Genomic DNA, 18,054 nt, shown 5'->3' with positions numbered 1-18,054 from the left:
CAATGATTGTGTTGTTTGGTGTAGTTAACAGTTTTCATGTGTATAAGTAAAGAAAATTGAGTTAATAAGTTGTTACATCATACACTGATTTCAGCTTGACATGATGCTGATAAATAATGCTTTGCTTGAGAAGTTGTAAGCATTGCATTTCCTATTAAAAAGTTTTTTTTTTTGTTTAAATGATGATTCATAAGGTAATTGTGAAGATGATAAGATGCGTACTTGACTGTTAGCAATAAATTACCGCTTTTTTAATCATTTTCTTTTCTTTCAGATTTACATTACCGGCAACAATAACGTTGAAATCTATTTGAAGCTGTGAGAGAAAATAAATGGGCTGGTGTCATTGCATTGGATGTCCTCTCATTGAACACAGGGCCCTGTCCATCAGCTTGTGAGTTTTTCATTTCATGTTTTAATTAAAATACTGCGAGGGTTCACGGTTCTATTAACAGTACTTTCAATTCCAATTAAAACACCCATGGTTTACCAGGGTGGTCGAAATTTGAGACAGTTTTTATATATTTCTCTTCTGCTTAGTTTTCATCAAAATGAAATGTTAATACAATTGAATGTTACCTTTGGAGATGACATATCAGTTAAATGTACCGCCCATATCGTTTATTGGGTACTGTAATGTGAGACACCTTTATATATTAAACTGGACTCTAGTGTGTAGGCTAAAAATTGGGCAGCCTCATTTCTAAGAGTCTCTGTATTTGAGTAATGTCAGCACTGTGTATTGTCACAAAACCATACCCTTTCAGCAAGTATGATTAAATCATTGACCTTTCTATTGTTGTTTTTATCAAGAAGCTTGAGTCTTGCCATATTTTTGCATATTTACGGATTTCATTCACTCTATGACCCTGAATCTGTAGTTATGTCAATCTAATTCAATGGCTGAGAACTATTGTGATGGTCAATGGTAATTGAAAAGCACGGTGTGTGCAACGGTATCCAATGCAGTCTTTTCATCACAGCAAAGCTGAGTAACTAGGTACTGCAATTCTGTGAAACTAGTTTTATTCCTAGAAATGAATACACTGGAGGGCACAGGTTTTCATAGCTTGGGCTATATTGCTCTTGCACAGCATGGTATCTTATAACATTATAATTATAATTATACTTGGTGTAGTTGCGGTGCTGGAACAGTGAGTCGGCTAAGTGCAAGTGCAGTGAAGTTCAAGTGAATCGCTGGCCCCAAAGCTGCAGCTCCCAACTCCATGCTCGATCAGTCTGGTGACAGAAAACACACATGGTTGCAAAAACAAACACCTGCTTAGCTCCGTCTCTCAAAACACAGTTCTCGTTTCCTCACATCAACCACAACAAAGGAACCGATCACGACCTCACGTCCCCCTAAAGTACCCTTAGCTCTGCCCCCTCCGACAGCTAGTTCAATCACACCTCCTCCAATTCATGAATGAAACTTCACTCACCGTACTAGGGCGATGACTCCTGGTACCGCGACATTGTTCCTTTCCTGAATGGCTGGCTTCCGACTCCCCCAGAATGAACTGCCAAACCATTCAGTATGGCAGGTAATTCCTGCTGTACAGTGCTCTCACAGGTCAAGAGGAAGATTGTTGATCCAGATTCATTCGCTCTTTGTCACAGCCTTTTATTTTAGGAGACTGTGACTTTGAGAAGGGCCAGTGTGGCTTTTCCAAAGTTGCCAGTTCAGATTTGGACTGGACCTTGGGATCTGGTCTAGCAAACCCATCAGGTCTCATCACTGATCACAGTTATATGACACTAAATGGTCATTATGTGTACTTTGCAACATCAGTGACTTCTCCACAGACTATTAAAGCCCTGCTTACGGGTAATTTATATTTACTCTTATTTCACTGTTTTGCTCTGTATCTGTAACTACAGTTGGTTTCTTTTTTTTGTTGTGTTAAAGAATGGCCCCTTGTACTCTTTAACTGTTGCCTTGTCTTCTTGGTCTTAACTTTGTTAAGCAACAAAAAAATGCACTCACCTGCCAACTGGAAATCTGCCAGGAACGGGACATATACTTGTTGTTGAAGCTGAACTCTGCTCTGCTCACATAAAGTTGCACTGGACTGGTGTAATAATAGGATCATTAAAAAAAGACAGATTTTTTTTTTTTTAATTGCTTTGTTCCAAAATACAGTTTAGACAGCTGTTGTTTTAAAGACAGACAAAGAACAGTGCACCAATTCCCAATTATATAGAAATATTTTTATTAAAAATCTTGACTTCACAAACTCTGCCAATCTGCATGGCAATTCAGATGAAACACCATGCTGCAGAACTGGCGGTGTGCTAATTATTAAGCTACTTCTCAATACATTGTTTTGATTTCAGCTGGGATTGTTTTAATTAAATACACATCTTACACAGCATGATTCAGTGAGTTAAGTAATTATGATATTCTGACAGAGCAATTTAAATTACAGTGGTGTATCTAATAGCCTGTTGTCATCTGTCCAATTTTAACCACTCACCTGTTAACCATGCTGTTGGTGATATGACTTTACTTTCAGATTCTTCATCCACAGGTTTTTTCAGCTGCATTGCTCTCTGGATCGAGTAGACATATAGGCATAGGCACTGTTCATTTTAAAAGGTCACCCAGTCCAGTCGGTACACTGTGAGAGCGCAGAGATCTGGGGATGCACAGTAAACAGATTTCTTCTCATTATAATTAAAACAAGGAGATTCCAAACATGGTGCAGGCACATTCCTAAACGATGTCCTTTCCTTACTATTGGGATTTTATTTTGCAGTTCTGGTACTATATGTCCGGCAGTGGCAAACCATTTCTTAGGGTGTTTCTGAGAAGACAGAATGCATTCACTCACCCCGTCTGGAGCACAGAGGGACACCAAGACACTGAGTGGAATGCAGCCCAAGTGGATATTAACAGCCCTGTTGCATTTCAGGTACAAACTCATTAATATCCTCTAGAGAAATGCATTGGTGGAAGTACAGCTCATTCTTCATTTTGATGCACAGGGATCACATGGACTGTGATCCACATTTACAATTCAAAACTATTTAGTGAATGCTTAAACTGGTTTAGCACTTACCTCAAAAGCCAGTGCTCATTGTGTCGGTTGTAAATAGTATGCTTTGCCTTAAGGTTTCATTTCATATCGGCAAATACACACTTTCATGGCCTGTCATTTGTAAACTTTTTTTTATGTACTTGTGTTCTTCTTATGGATCAAGGTCTTGAAAGTGATCACCTGTTGTATGTTCAGAGCATGTCATAATTCAGAGGAGCATGGATTTACCCATTTCCTTCTAGGAACTGGTTACAGTCACACGATGTGGCAGATGAGAGGCATTTGACAGTTTTGTGAAACCACGAGAGTAAAAATGGTCCATTGATTTTTAGGTTGTCAAAAAGTTGTTTTGCATTTCACATTTTTTTTATTATTGACAACTTTTGTCTATGTCTATTTTAATGTTTGTTTTTGCAGTCAATGTTTAACCCTTGTTTTCTCTGCAGGTCACATTTGAGGGAATTGTTAATCCTGAGGTGCTAAGAGCTATTGTTATTGGCGACATCAGCCTCCTGGAGGGACCTTGCTTACCGTTAGGATATTGTGATTTTGAAGTTGCAGTTGGAAAAATACTTTAGATTATGATCAGTTAGACTGGAAGAGACTCAGTGGACAAACACAGTCACAATCGACGGGACCAAAGGTTAATCATACCATTGTACAGTTTTAACATTACTTCCCTTGATTTAAATTCAACACTTTTCACAATGTATCCGAGCATCTTGTTAGCCTTTTTTATAGCTTCCCCACATTGTCTAGAGAGTCAGCTTCCCCACAGTGCGCGCAAAGAGTCAGCACAAGTCTCCCCTGTTACACTTGGGCACAGTATTTGGTACGGTTTTGTTTTAGTTATAAATAAATGAATTGGACTTAACATGCCAGCATAAATGTGCCATATCAATTAATCACATGGAATTAGGCTTTAGTTTATAACAAAGCACTCTGAAATCTATTTATCAAAGTATGTTATTCAGTTGTATAGAATACTAGGGTCCACTGCTTTATTTAGACCATTTTCATTTATGATTAAATAAAATAAAAATAAAAATTAGAGTAAGTATATCGCAGAACCTGTCATCTCTGATTGAATTGGTTTCAGGGGTCCATCGGGTATATGAAAATATAGGGTGTTGCTATACTACATTGTAGTTGCTTTATTAATGTCAGAGCATTATAAATGAACAAATGTCAGATATATCAGTGTGTCTAAAATACCAAAGTATGGTACTGCATGTATACTAAATAAAATCTGTGAAAAATGATTTCAAAACAAAACACTGTAATACAGTATTTGTCCATTTGCAAAACAGCATCCCAGAAACAGTTCTAGAATGTGGAAGAAAACCAAAGTACTGTGAATCCAGAACAAATAAAGTTTTATTATAAAGTAATGTGGCAAACTTAAAGAAATCAAATCCTAAAATACTTTCTATCTTCTTAAATATAATGTCATAATTGCTTTCTATTAGAAAAGCACTAAAAGCAGTAAATGTAGTTTTAGAAAAAACATTTGCATATCATTTATTGAAAGGTTTTAAATAACCAGCACTGTGTTTCTTTTCATTATTTATACCAGGTACGTATCTTAATGGATGCATCAGCGCCTTTTTTCAGCGAGTATTTGTTTCACGTTAACAAGCTGTTTTAGTTAATGGCAGCTTTGAAGGTGATGCTTGGTATTGGATCAAAGGGAACTGTAATATATATTAATTTATAAACACACAGGTAATAAAAGAAAACAGATTAAGGGTGAAAATGGAGACTACATACTTATTTTATAATTCATATCACATGGTTAAATCTGTTTGTTTTGTTGCTTAGTAATAGTAGCACAATGTGTGATTGTGTAGAAATGGATTTTCCGTAACCGAATTTTTGGAGTTGTTTGCGGACCATCTGGAGTTTACTCACGGACTACATGTTGGGAGCCACTTCTCTAAAAGAACCAGGGGAGGCTTAGTAGATGGTTTAAATGCCTACAGTGGACTGTTTGTGTACTCGCTTGCAGATTTTCACATACCCAGACAACCTTCAATCAAGAATAATCACACAGACTCAGTTTATTCAGTTTAATGAATCAGAGTATATCTTTACGCCTTCATTTATTAATGCTTAAATGGATCGAGTGATCGCAGATCAACTTTAAATCCTAGCTCATGGGCAATCAGGGCAGTCCAATGTCTGTGCAAACTAACAGCATTAATACTATAAATCAGTATGGTTACAGCACGTACTAAAACACCCAAAACTAACCTAAAGCATACAGTATAACATCCTCTCTAGAGCTAATATAATAATCCTATCCTTATACCCTTATGCTTCAACATAGGTGAGATATACATTCAAGGTTATGCTTACTCGCTTTTTCAGAGAAAAATGTCTTGAAATATAAAACAGGACAAAGAAAAGACAGTTGTCCAGACTCGAGGCTCTGAATACAACACAAGTAGTCAGCTTCGCAGTAAGGTCTTGCAAGAGGTGGACCAGCTCAGTCTGTGTTACCAAACTCAACTGATGAATAAACTGCAGTTTTGCCCTGACACTTATACCTTTTCTCTGCTTTGTGTGCCAGAAGGCTTAATTAAACCTAAAACATCTGGCTTTTTAGACAGCCTTTATCTCTAAAATGAATAATGTACTTTCTAATGTTAGGCTGTTCCTTAAAATTAATAATATGCAGTACCATGCTTTCCCTATTTTTCTAACCCCAGGATATATGAGATCATCTCTAAAGCTAAATATATTTCTCCCTTTGTTAAGATAAATATATTTCCCCCTTTGTTAAGATAAAGATATTTCTCACTTTGTTAAGATAAACATTATAAAGATGAGATGTCTCTGATTTAAAGCATCTTAGTTTAAAATATATGCTTCTGGAACAAGGGAGTGCCATCCCTTTAGATAAGAATAAAGAGCCAACCTGTCTTTGAATTAAAGTATCTGCCTGTGTCAATAAATTTAGCCATGTTTGCAAAAACACAATCCTTCTGGTACAAAGAAGAGCTTGGTACTTTTTAATTTACAGGCAAGGAGCCCCTGTCAGGGTTAAGCTGCTTCTTGCTCATGATAAACTTTAGCTGCAAGCACATTCTAAAAAGGCTTTATCAGAGTTATTAAAGGTCATAGATTTTTTGTTTTACTTAATCTTCATTTAGGCTAACACAGATTCTACAATAACATTCATGCTTGTTTTAACAACTTCTAAGCCAGTACAGAGTCTTACAACATTGAAATATTACTTGAACAAAGGTCTTGTAATCACAATGTCCAGTTTATATCCAAGATAGCAGACTGCTCCCAGCAGGATTCAAAGTCTTTGTCTGGCTGTGCCCTCAGTGGGTGTATAGCCACCACAGGCTCTGGGATCCATCCCTGGACATCACAGGTGTGGGTGACAGTTTTAAACACCTGCAAAGAACCTGGCTAGTCGTGCCCCCATCTTTGCATTCTAATTTTCCCAGATGAACCCACTTAACTGGGTGATCTATATCACACCCCATATATTCTGTTCTCTTCGCATTGCCTGGTTCAACATTCAGATGAAAAAATGATAAACCTTGTACATCCTTGCATTCAAACATATTTTTTAAATGCTTTACCATGCGCATGCAAGCAGGGCATATTTTTGGTTCTGTTTGTGGCAGTCCAGTTCTACACTTCTGACATATACCCTTTAAGTTGGGTATATACAGTGTACCACTATTAGAATTATTGATTTATACCTAATTATTTATTTGTTTAGCCAATAGCTAGCCAATAGCAACCCTATTTTGTGACCGTGAGCAAGTCACTTAACCTCCTTGTGCTCCATCCTGTGGATGAGATGTTAAATCAGTGTCCTATTTTAAGCAACTGTACATGTAATGCACAGTTCACAGCCTACCTCTGTAAATAGCTTTGTGATGGTGGTCCACTATGAAAGGCACTATATAACGATATTATTATATTATTATTTAGTTATCACTAAGTTGCAAAAAGACCTGTCTTTCTTATACTGTAGGGTACCACACACATGGCTCCTGTTTACTTGTAGAGTAAAATGAGCCTCTGTGTGTGTATAATTATGGCAAAGTGGTAAGTAGTGCGTAGGTGTAGAGCAGGTGCAGTGCAGTAATCCAGCAATGAAAAGACAGACAACAAATTACGGGTGAAATGAGTTCTGTTTATTTTATATCCAAGGGGTCTGATGATCAAACAGAAAACAAACAGGGGGGCTGGCTATACACAGAGATGTGTATTGCGCTGGGAATAATGAAGGGCTGCAATCCCGTAAACAACAAACAATAATCCAAAGAACACCCAACATAAACACGGTCACCTATCCAAGTGAGTGCTGTAGTGCATGCTGTAGTGCATGCTGTAGTGCATGCTGTAGTGCAGGTGGTGAAAGTACAATTTACAGTGGTGAACAAGTAGTGCTGTGTTGTCCGGGTTTAGTGCTGGCTATGGGTGACAGCTCCGGATCGTGTTAGCCATCTAGTCTAAGAAACAAACAAACAGTGCGTTTTAGACAGATAGACAAAACAACAAAACACTCATGGTTAGTTTCACAATACTGGTCCTTTCGGTCTTAGCGTAACAATCACAAGAAACAGATCACATCACTACGGCCCCTTATATACCGTCAACCATGACACCTTCGTTAACGACTGCAACCGCTCCTCCAATCCATGGATGCCACACCGTTTCCCTTCCGGGTCAATATTTATTTAGTGCACTGTAGCTCCGCCCCCTTTCTTGACTGACGACTTCCGCCGAACCCTGGGAATGAATTGTCGGTACTGTTCCCTTTATATAGTGCCCTTGCAGGTCGGGAGGGAGATCTAACACCAACAATCATTCATTCTCTGTCACAATAATACATATGTTTTCAGCAATGTATTTGATTAATGCATTCTTATAGTACCTAGCTTATTACCTCCTTCAGTACATTATTGAAAAACGATATGATTTTATTCCGCAAGTTATGCACAATGTAACTTCATATTGATGCTCAGGTATGTGTAGACGAATATTTTTCTACTAGGTTTTGTACATGTTGAGTTCCAAGTACAATATAATATTTATTTGTGTAGTTTGTATTTAAGTTTGTGGCATTTTAATGGTATTCACTGTGATTGTTGCTTTTGCTGTTATAAAATAAATAATACAAAAATGCTTATCACTTCAAAACAACATTTATTCAATACAGTACTGTTTACATAATAATAATATAAACTGGTTTTGTGCTTTAATACAACTTTAAATTCCATTCCGGTCTTAAATTCTGTTTTATTAGATCATTTTTGAAGGTGTGGTGGGAAACGGACCTCTTGGCAACATTGCCATTGATGATATAGTGATAGAGTCTGGAGCCTTCTGTCTGGTTGAGCCGTCCTCCCCCTCCCCTCATGCCAGTTCCAGTGTAGAGGTGCATGGGGCGAATGTGTGACCCTGTCTCAAGTATATGACTTCATGATAGACTGCAAAAATGGAGCTGATGAAGATTTTTGTGGTGAGTTCAGCACATAGACAAAATTAATATGTAAGATGCATACAGTATTACATAGGTGTATAAACAGATTGCAAACCCTGGGCTATTCAAGAGCCTGATGTTTAAATATGTATTACTGTAACTGTGAACAGTCCTGCTGTGACAGTATACACTGACTAGTATTAAAGAATGTGTGATATGTTTTTATCTGCGATCAAATCTTTAGTTAATTAATCAGTTCGATTTAATCTATTAATCAGAACAGCCCTAATTTATACATTATTTTATATGCGCAAATACACTAAAAATCTTCTATCACTAAAACACTTTCCAGTCCAATAAGCTATACCAATAAAACATTATTAATTTCAGCGACAATGAGTCTGTCTGGAGTTGCCATTCTATCCCTAAAACAGTGTCATTGTGTATATATACTTGTTGGGCAGTTAATTGTGTTTGTGAAAGTAGACTTTAATAGTAAAATCAGTTTTGCTCTGATAAGAGTGTACATTGTTTAGTAAAACCGATTTCCATTACACGAGAGTAGATGTTAAAACTTCATGCTGATTTGAACTTGGCTCTCGCCAAGATAAGCACCAACTAAGACGTAGCTTTACAGTAAACTAATGTGATCCATATGTGTCTCCATCCATTTGCATTTCCTTTCATATAATGATGTAGATATCCTTCTGTCTGGTGTTAATGGCTGAAGTGTAATGCTGGCTCCAGGGATCAGCTTATTTGCCTCCCTGGCACATCAGCACACACAACGGCTGCGATGCTGGCTCCGGGGATCAACCCAGTGCGGCCTCCCCAGCGCATCAGCATGACAACCGTCTGGATTGAGCTAAGTAGGGTACATCTCTGGGGTCTTCAGTTAAATGTTTGTAATGAATATATATTACTGCTTCGGTTATGAAATCACTGAATTTTGCATTGATTCAGCCTATTTGCATAATGAGAATGAAAATCTCTTTTACACAGAGATTGCTTGAATAATACTTGCATGCAATGCTTTTAAACTCTTTGTAATAGGTCTGTTATAGTCTTCCTTTTATATGTGTAAAAATTACAAAAGTATTTGTCAAAATACAAATTGCAGATTATAAATGTGTAAAGTGATTAATTAAGAATGATGTGACCTTATTCCTTGATTTATGCTTTCATTTATTTTCTTCAATGAAACCATTGCATTTTTTTATATGAAGATTAGTTGGTGTATGATTGAATGCCTTACCATTGGCCATTGATCATGCAGAAGATGAAAAAGAATATGTAATTTAATCATTGTGGATTTAAATTAAAATGAAGAATGCCTTTTACATACACAGATTTGAGGCAAGGCTGTATTATTGAAACCTGTTTGATGTTTAACAGTTATAGGCTGGATCTGCTACTCTGGCAATATGGGTACCATCAAATGAATTGGGGATGACCTGAGATACTGGAGACATATATTCCTTGTATATAGTATGTATATGACCACTACAATATACAATTTAAAAAAAAAGACAGTAACTGTTTATGAAGAGCAGTGATTAGTAATTTTTAAATTCTACATTCTTTTAAAAAGTTACAAAGAAGATGGGGAGATTAAACAATCTGTCGTGTTTTGATTCTGTTGACCCAGAGCCTATACTGATCAGAGAGCTCAGCAGTTGAAATGGAGGGAGGGGAACCTCCAGGCAGGAAAACCACTGACTTTTCTTAAAGACAAGACAATGCAGACTGTAGATTTTTAGAATTAAATCTGATACAAATTGCACCAAAAAGAAATATCCTGTTTATGTACAGTTTTACAGTTTTAATGCTTATATTCGTTCCATAATAATTACAAGTTATCAAGCAGCAAGTCAAAACCAGAGCAATTACATTTATGTTATCTATGTATATGTATTGTATATGTACTTGTGTACGGAATATGTATTGTATATGTACTTGTCTACAGTATATGTATTGTATATGTACTTGTGTACAGTATATGTATTGTATATGTATATGTGTAGAGTATATGTATGGTATATGTACTTGTGTACAGTATATGTATTGTGGTAAAGCCCCCAGGTCGAGGCTGGTTTGTGCCCTTTAAACAGAAGACCCAGACCTAGAACTGCAGTTAAGCTCCTTGGCCCACTTTTAATATATCATGTAACAAACAAAACACTTCTAAATACACAAAGTACCTGTTTGCCAACACATTATACATAGACTGTCTCCACACAGGTCTTAATCTTCACATAGACAGACAACACACATTTCAACCTGCTTTTATACACCTGCCTGCCTAAATTACAGACAGGTGTTGAATATCTGCATTGTCTCTGCGGTAGCCCAATCATAAGTTAGCTCGGTGGGACATAAAATGTGTCTGTTTCAAGTGCCGTGCAGTGTTGAAATTCAAATTGGTTAACCTCTCAGTGTCAATAGACGGTTCAAATGCGTCTACAGGCTAGTTCCGGCAAGTTCATAAACGTACTTTGCATGAAAATTGAAGACGAGTGAAAGATCTGACAACTGTCCAATCATTCGTGAGAGCACTCGGCGGGGTGTTAATATATACGGTAAGCACTGTAAGCACTGAATATATATATGTGGTACATACATATATATATATATATACTATAGATATATATATCGAGCTCTGGAAAAATATATATATTGTCGCATTGCGATGGACAATATATATATAGTTGCAAGAAGGCAGTGTGTAAGATAAGATCCTATGCAATAGTCAACATGCCGCAACAGCCAAGTAAGATCAATTTATGCCTGTGCCAAAATTATTTTGAGGACCTCTGCTACAACATTTCAAAAAGCTCTGTGAATGTATGTGATATTCTTTGAGCACTGGATGCAGAAGCAGCTATCTCCTTTGTTTGTGTCCATGTTATCTCTGTGGTGCATGGGGCTATCAGATACACACTTGGCCATTGAAAGGTTTTCTCTGCTTTTTCCGGAGAAAAAATGATTAGAGACCTGTGCTTTATGTCTTTTTGATGATGTCGGACAGGGTCCGACATCGGATTGGAATGGGAAAATTGTAATGTTGGAATGGGAAAATTGTAATGTTGGACAGTGATATTTCAAAATATTACTATTTCCAATGGGAAAACGGGCAAATGTGTGTCTTTCGTTCACATAAAGTCAGAAAAAAACAACATATGAATCCAAATTAACATGTATTTATACTAAAGTAATACAAAAATGACTACAAAAGATTTAGAAGTGAGTAGTTTTTCGAGATTTACAATTATACTGTAAATAAAGCAAAGTTTATGGGGAATAATAGCCATTTTCTATACTTTTGAGGCATAAGCAATTAGGAAATAACACTTACTACCCAGGAACAAAAAAAAAAAAAAAATGTTACATGGTGTTATAATTGTAATCACTACCTTTGGTCATATCTATTAATCATGTTTCTTAGTGTTAGGTAAGTTTTGCGAATAACGCAATGAGAAAATTGTCAGGTAAAAAAAACAGTATGGGAAGCAAAACTATTTTAAAGTAGTGTTGAGTATAAAGCTTTGAAAAAGAATGCAAACACTGGACCCACTACTGACCACACCATTTTTACAAGTCTTGATATGTCTATTGTTTTAGTTTTTTGGGCTGAGTTCCAAAGAGACTTGTGGTGTCTGTTGAAAGTGCCCTAACATTTTGACTGGCTAATACTGTAGGTTACTATGTCTATGTTGATGCCAGTTTGGGAAGTGAGGGCAGCCATGCAGTTTTGAGGACTCCTAATCTTCGCCAGGCTAGTGCTACCTGCCTGTTGATTTTCTGGTATCACATATATAGCTCTGGGATAGGGACTCTACAGGTTGCACACTTAGTAGGTAAGTCTGTTCTATTTGTATTTACTATGTGTGTGCAGAAATCAAGGAGGCTGTGGTCCAGTGGTAAACAAGCTTGTAACCAAGAGGTCCCCAGTTCAAATCTCGGCTCAGTCACTGACTCACTGTGTGACCCTAAGCAATTCACTTAACATCCTTATGCTCCGTCCTTCGGGTGCGACGTTGTTGTAAGTGAGCAGCTGTTGCATTGTTAACACACCCTAGTCTCTGTATGTAAGTCACCTTGGATAAAGGCGTCTGCTAGATAAAACACATAATAATATTCATTGACTCATGGGAAACATGTTCAGTGGAAGATTTGTTAATAATTGATCACAATCAAACAATCTGAGCTAACCAGCAATCCTGCATCATAGTTATAGTTGTTTGATTCATGATTCATTCAATTGTGATGTGCTCCAAACTTTTACACATAACCTGATACACAAGACCTGCTTGTGACTCACATGAGAAATGTTCAAGGTTAGTTAATAATTGATCACAATCTAAAAATGATGGCTAACCTTTTTTTTGGTAGGACAACCGCTCCTGGGTAGAGTGACTGTGGTCTTGAACTTTCTTCATTGGTAGACTATCTGTCTGACATTGGATTGGTGGAGCCCCAAATCCTTAGAAATGGTTTTGTAACCCTTTCTAGACTGATGAGCATCAATAAATGTTTTTCTGAAGTCCTCAGAGATTTCTTTTAATCATGGCATGACATGTTTCCACAAACCTGTATGGTGAAGACCAAACTCACAAATTTTCTGATCTTTATATAGTATGGGGCCTCCCAAACTCACCCCTGAAGATCACCTTAATTGAGTTGATAAAACCAGGGGTTCACTTACTTTTTCACATACCCTGAATCTGAATTACTCATTGTTTGTCTAATTAATACATCATTTTTGTTTCAAAAGACATGGACTTGGTTAATATAAACCCTATTGGATATTTAAGAAAATGTTGGTTTTGTTTCAAGAAGGCTATCATGGTAAAACTATGGAATTTCCATAATTATCATTGGGGTTCACAAACTTTTTCTCGGCACTGTATGTGTGTGTGTGTGTGTGTGTGTATATATATATATTGCTGTCCATATGTAACTTGACCTACAATGGGAACTGTATCTTCTGACAGCAGTGATGCACAATTAGCTGTCAACATTTGCAACACAATTGCATACCTGCCAAGTCTCCCCATTTCGTCAGGAGACTCCTGATAAAGAGGTGTGAACTCCAGTCTAAGAAATTCCGATAGTTTAGATTGCCAAATGTAATTCATTATTACCTTACTTACATATTCTCTAACAGGGGAAACAGTAAGGTATGTATATATCTTAATTCAGCACCACCACCCCTCCCCGCCAGCCCAAAATAAATCTCCCGACTGTATTTTTAAAAGTTGACAGGTATGCAGTTGATGATGGTGTGATGTGCCATTTATTTCACAAGCCATCATGTGATTTGCACGCTAGAGGGTGCTATATGGCTATACACTTTTTATAGCTTTTTATAACAATTACAACTGAAATACATTCGGTGTACAGCAGGTGTCAACACTCTGACTCATGATGCTGGGGAAGGTAATCTATAGTAGTCCATAGAGGTCAAAACTAGTTAGTACACATTTGAAATCTATTTTAGAACACTTTCTAAATCAGATTACTGCATATTCTAATTTGATGAAACAAATAAAAAAAATAAATAAAAGCAGATATCGAATACTATTTCATGAAATTAAATTATAACTTCTCAGTCAAAGATGAACATTAAACTTCTTAAAAACTAACAAATAGCCTGTTTTAAACTACAGTAGTCCTTTGCTAAACCAGACATGTCGGGAGACAGATGGACTGTCCGAAATAACGTGGTTTACAGTTTAAAAAAAACAAAAAACACACCCACATACATTTATAGTGCTTATTTTATTTTAACTCTATACATTTAAACATGAATACTTAGCACAAATTTCTTTTTACTTTAGCGTATAGGCTACTGTATTTATGGAAAATAAGTCTATGGAATACATGCAATCAGTTGTCTGGTGAAATTCTCAGAAGTGCTTCTCATGAATCCCTGATTTTGAAATTGTGAAAGCAAGTTGTAGGCGTAACAATAAATACACTTGATTGCCTCATTATCAGCACTTGGGATCCAAATGTTTAATGCAGGCCATCAGCAGTAGTTTCATGTCAAGAACCAGTCCACACTGTACCTCCCTAGGCTATTACATATTGACAGCTTTATGAACAAGGCAGACTTTAATCAATAGATGGCCTGAAGTCATTAAATCAAGCGGCAAGTTGTTAAATTATGGTGTGTCCTCCAAAGGAATGAGCCAGGCATTCTCTAAGTAGCTTTGATTCTGACACATGTCAGTGCTCAGCTGGTGGTCAGGATAAATCATTGACAGCTACAGATGGTCTGTCTGAACTGGATACTGAATACAATGCAATACATAACACATGTGGGGCTTATTTTAATCCATATTCTGAATAAGGAAGTGGTCAAATGCTGTTTCAATTGATTTCTTTCCAGTGTATTTTCTTGTTCTGACAATTTCTATGTGTTTGTGTTGTATTCATATTTCAGTAGCATACTACTAGTTTCTAGATGCGTACACTGGTTGGTGCGACTTTGAAGCTGGCCTCTGACTGGGTTCAATTGAATGATGAGCTGAACTAGACTGTGGGCAGAGGTGGTATTGAACCTACAGTGATGTTTGGACCTGATCGAGACCATACAACTGGAATGTCAACAGGTAATTCCGTGATGATGATTCATTATAGATTCCCGTGCTTTGGAATCTCATAGAAAAAAATAAAATAAAATAATACTTACAGAAAAGGAAGCCATTGTTACATTGTGTCAAAAAAAGAACGAAAAAGAAAACTGTAAAATGTTTTCCCCCTCAGTAAATCTTACATGTATATATTTATAAAGCATAAGCATAAAGCATTTTTATCGTACTTTATAAACTACTCTAAACTGCTGTAAACTTGTTTTGTACAATATATAATGTATAAAGTGTTTAGAAATGTTTTGTGGGGAAGAGTATGAGTAAGAGTAGTAGCTTCACTGAATATGGAACTATTGCATCTGTTCACAAAACTTAAAGAGCATGTTTTGTTAATTACCTTTTTTTAAATGTTCTAGCAATGTTTGATTTGTTTATTCTCAGTCTTTAAAGAAACATTCCTTAAAACAGTTATTAAAGTTTTGTGAATATTATCACAGTACTTATCCTGGCAATGGCATTGAAGATAGGACAATGTGTTTTACTAATTTGTGTATAACCTCATCCATCATACATTGTACAATTCCTAACTGTACATATTGTCATCTTCAATGACAAAGTAAGACAACCCACTGTAGAAGTGTGTAAGTCGTACTGTAAAACACTCCAGATTTGATTTTGGATTTGATTCATTACAGTATAATTACCATACAATAGGTACCATAAATATGTGACTGCATGCTGTACGTGACTGTACGATATCATGCATATCTACTGTTCCAAAACCAGACTGGTTGTTTCTGTTGCTGTTATACCTCCTGAATTTAAAAGGAATGCTTCAAACATAGAATGATGCGTTCACCATTAACACAACTTTGTGTCCTATTCTTTGTCCAGGGTAGTTTTTGTTTACTGATACTCACTACCCTCATCAAAATGGACAACAAGCAGAATTAGGCAGCCCTTTTCTGGCTGGTGGCCCAGAGTGTCAGCTGTGATTCTACTACTACATGTCAGGAGATAGTGTGGGTGCCATAAGGGTTTACCTGAGAACCTCTCTTGCTGGACCACTGGAACTGCTGTGGGAAAGGCAGGACAAGGTTTGATGCTGTACTAGTATTTGTTTACTATTTATGTGTCAATAAAACCATTACTATTAATTACTGGTTGTTTTGAGAGAAAAAAAATGGAAAGATAATTACATTGCTATTTATTGCTGGTTGTATCATTTTTTAAAATAGTAATCTCCAGCTAAGAGAACACCCCTCGGGAAGCAAGTAAAGTGTTCTCTTAGCCAAAGTGTTCTTTAAGATGGAGTTGACCACCAGACACAATGTGAATCATTACATAAATATTTATTACTTGACATGACGCACGTGCATCAACATATGAAAGGAAAAGAATCAGTAACAGAAAAGCAATAGGCAAATGTATGTTAATAAACTATAATAATAAAGTAGCAGACAAACTAATGTTAATGAACTAACTGTCAAACTAAATTAAAACAGTACCCCTACACACATTAAAAAATGTCAACAGGTAATTAATTCCATGATGATTAATTATGAGGCAGATTCCCATGTTTTGGAATCTCATAGAAAAAAATGCAGCTCTAGATTAATTATGAATACCTGTACAGGAACAATATTCAAAACATTTATTATTTAACACAAAATTATTTATCAGAATGGTGAAGCAACTCACCAGAATGGAAAACACCAAATTGCTCAGTGACTTCAGCAATTCAGGTTTTTTTCAGGAGCTCGAACAATTTCCAACTTTTTTGTAGCAAGAGAAACAGCGGCGCTTTTTGCCTTTTGTTTCCATGCCATTTTGTGGTGATGAGGGGCACATGGAAATCAGAATATACAACCAGACAATGAATAACCCAATTGGTGTACCTCAAGACATTCTCACAATGACAAGTCACATTTATTTATTTATTTATTTATATAAATTTAGTCATCCCCAGTGGTTTTTACCTCGGTTTTCTCCCCAATTTGGAGTGCCGAATTATTACTTTTATCCCAGTTCACAGCTGCAATTCCCATGCCAACTCAGGAAACAACTGTAGACACATGTGTTCTCCGAAATGTGTCCTGCCAAGCCATCTTTTTTCCTGCTGCAGGTCTACAGCGAAGCCACCAGACCCATAGTACACAGATCTGAGTGGCTTCTACAGCAGACCTGCAGGCTTCCTATTGACCACAGGAGTCGCTGGTGCGCAGTGAACTGAAGATTACCCTGCCAACCTGAACCCTCCCCACCCAGGTGGTGCTCGGCCAATTGTGCGCCGCCCACTGGGAACTCCCAGCCATGATGGTCGAAGGCATAACCTAGACTCAATCCAGCATTCTCCAGGCTATAGGGCACATCCTGTACTTCATGCAGCGAGCCTTTACTGGATGCACCAAAACTGGGCACATCAGTGCCAAAAAGATGTCCTTTTAAGCGAAGTTCCTGTTTCTTTAGGCAAAGCATTTACAATGGCTCAAATCTGTTTCACCACTTGTTTTTCTCAATTATAAATCCACAGCTGTATTGGTTATTTCAAACATTATTCTCAAATGTGTCATTATTTTACCTTTATAGATTCTGTTGTGTACTTTATTACCTTATTTTCATGCCATTTTTTTAAGACTCCAAAAAAGTTGTTGTTGATCCTTAATGATAGCCAAAGGTTTTCATAATCTTTTTACAAGATTACTAAAAGATACATTTTTATATCCTGTTGGTTTTACTTGTTGAATGGTACTTCAATCGATTTTGTACCAGAGTTCGACATTCGGTCGATTTCAATTACACAGTAATTGGGCTAAAAAAATGAAGGATTTTGTGTAGAGCTGTAGGCTCCAGGAAGACCATTTAATTATTTGCACTGCTATGAATGTCTTCTATTAGACTCTCTATAATGATGCTTACATTTCTAACAACAAGCATAATACATGTTATGACTGCATAAAGA

General features: G+C 36.8%; 1 pseudogene; it reads left to right on the top strand.

Annotated features, from left to right (window-relative positions):
* LOC121307718 overlaps positions 1-18,054 on the top strand; it is a 69,517-nt pseudogene that overhangs the window by 40,989 nt on the left and 10,474 nt on the right.

The sequence above is a fragment of the Polyodon spathula genome, chromosome 3 (assembly GCF_017654505.1).
Source record: "Polyodon spathula isolate WHYD16114869_AA chromosome 3, ASM1765450v1, whole genome shotgun sequence".
Lineage (NCBI taxonomy): Eukaryota > Metazoa > Chordata > Actinopteri > Acipenseriformes > Polyodontidae > Polyodon > Polyodon spathula.
The sequence above is the reverse complement of the archived record's forward strand: the minus strand, read 5'-3'. Positions and strand labels throughout refer to the sequence as shown.